General features: G+C 37.7%; 1 non-coding gene and 3 pseudogenes across 1 annotated transcript; all 4 read right to left on the reverse strand.

Moving 5' to 3' along the window:
• Positions 1–592: 592 nt before the first annotated feature.
• LOC119282895 lies at positions 593–675 on the reverse strand. Its single transcript, XR_005138926.1, has one exon. It is a non-coding gene; the product is annotated as a small nucleolar RNA SNORD24 (small nucleolar RNA).
• Positions 676–760: 85 nt separating this feature from the next.
• LOC119282936 lies at positions 761–836 on the reverse strand (annotated as a pseudogene).
• Positions 837–947: 111 nt separating this feature from the next.
• LOC119282939 lies at positions 948–1023 on the reverse strand (annotated as a pseudogene).
• A 363-nt stretch (positions 1024–1386) lies between these two features.
• On the reverse strand, positions 1387–1461 carry LOC119282931 (annotated as a pseudogene).
• Positions 1462–2289: the final 828 nt, after the last annotated feature.

The following is a 2289-nucleotide window of genomic DNA, read 5'->3' on the forward strand; positions in this document are numbered from 1 at the left end:
CACAGAAACATAGGAGTCAAAATGCAGTATAGGACCAGGACAAGGAAACTCATGTGGATAACTCATGTGAGAATCATGCTGTGGTTTTATTAAACAATGATATAGCAATAGAATACAATATCTTCAATGCAAACCAGCAAGAGAATTGCTCCTGCTAGCTGCTGTTGCTACCACAAAATGCATGACACATTAGTTGCAGTACAAGCTATGGATCTGGATTCTGGACGGAGATCCAACACGACGTATGTACAATGAAGTGCAGATATGCAACTAGCAGGAAATCTAAGTGAACATGGTTTGCAATTCTCACATAAATCTTTACTCTTGTAAATTCAAAGCTATGTTTGATCCCAGACGACATGAGCTGATGATTATAATGTATGACACCCTACTGAAGCAACAAACAACTCCTGACTTATTACTACAAAGAAAATAGTTCTTCCCAAGCCTCCACTTTAACAATGTATAAATCTGAGTGAATAGATGTACTCTAGAGCCATGCTGGAACCACTAGCAGAGTAAACAAACAGAGTCCATGGAAAATCTGGCAACAGCGGATGTACTGTACTGATAACATTAGACTAGAACTAAGAGCCTCAGAGATCTTGGTGGTTAAGATCATCAAGTGGGATAAACCCATTAAGAGTAGCAAATATTTTGATAACATCACAAGCTCAAAGGAAAATAAACACCAGCAAACTATTGAATGAATTAAAACCCAAAACAGAGCAAAATCTCTTAAAGAGCACAAAATGGCATGGTCTGTCAGAAGTAGCTGGTTGTGATAATCATGAAGTATCAGTGGGAATCCGAACAATTTTCTTCATCACGCAGAAGCATGCAAAAGACCCAATATAACACAAAGAGCAACAAGGTTGCGACCAACACAAGGAGTGCATGTACAGCCAGTCATAAAGCGGTGCAAATGTAATATAGGAGATGCCATCATCCATCAGAAGTAGCTGGTTACACTAATCATGAAATATCAGTGGGAATCCGAACAATTCTCTTCATCACCCGGAATCATGCAGTTCAACCCAACAGAACACAATGAGCAATAAGTTTCATAACCAATGAAGGAATGCATGTACAGACAGTCTAAAGCAGTAAAAATGTGCAAATGTACTTCAGGAGATGGCGTGACCCGTCGATTTTCTTCATCACCCAGGTAATGCACATCTCATCAGCCAGCAGAACACAAAAAAGAAGATACAAAAATTACTGCTAAGAGGTTTGCAAAAAATCAAAGGAAAGTATTTGCTCAATAATAAAGGAGTACTCCCTCTATAAACTAATATAAGAGTGTTTAGATCACTAGTTTAGTATTCTAAACACTCTTATATTAGTTTACGGAGGGAGTACATATGTAGTCCAAGAGATGGCATGATCCGTCAGAAGTATCTGGTTGTAATAATCATGAAAATCAGTGGGAATCCGAACGATTTTCTTCATCACCCAGATCATGCACATCTCAGCCAGCAGAACATCACAAGTAACATATGTAAAACAATGATTCTGAGCATGACCAAACAATGATTCTGAGCATGAGCAAACAATGATTCTATTAGAGTACCAACAAATCAGACTGAAGTTTCATGGAATGATTAGTATAACTAGACCCATTTTAGTTTAGCATTACATAAAAGACTAGTAGCAGTCGCACAAGCAACTATTGAGCACTGAAGAAACAGGACAGGGAAACAGCATACCCTGATGGTGCCCAGGCTGCAGCCTCAGAACCCTGCAAAACCACAAGCGACGTTAACATCAAACACACATATAAGACGCACCATGTTATGAAATGGACATATAAGACGCACATATAAGACGTTAACATCAAATTCACAGTTTAGAAAATTAGTATCTTCTTTGCAAAGGTGAAATGAGATGACTGAACTTGATTTGGCTTTTTAGCTTCCATAATTTCTACTAGCAGCAGATGCTATGAAATGGACTTACTGAATTATCTGAATCAAGGAAAGAAATCTGCAACTAGCTTCAGACCATCTATTACATAGACTAAGAAATCTATTTCCATCCAACTACTTTTACTTTTCTACAAGACTACAGCAGTTTTAGACAACTCCAAAGTCCTAAATTTGTTCACAGGTTATTCAACACAAGTAAATTTGTTCACAGGTTATCTACAAGATTAGAACAGTTTCAGACACCCCACACTAACAGTTTCAGATTTCAACAGATTCAGACAACTGTTTTTCAGACTTGGAACAATTTCAGTAAACTGTTTTTCAGACCACAACAGTTTTAGTAAACTATAGCAAAGTCTGA

Source organism: Triticum dicoccoides, chromosome 3B (assembly GCF_002162155.2).
Source record: "Triticum dicoccoides isolate Atlit2015 ecotype Zavitan chromosome 3B, WEW_v2.0, whole genome shotgun sequence".
NCBI lineage: Eukaryota > Viridiplantae > Streptophyta > Magnoliopsida > Poales > Poaceae > Triticum > Triticum dicoccoides.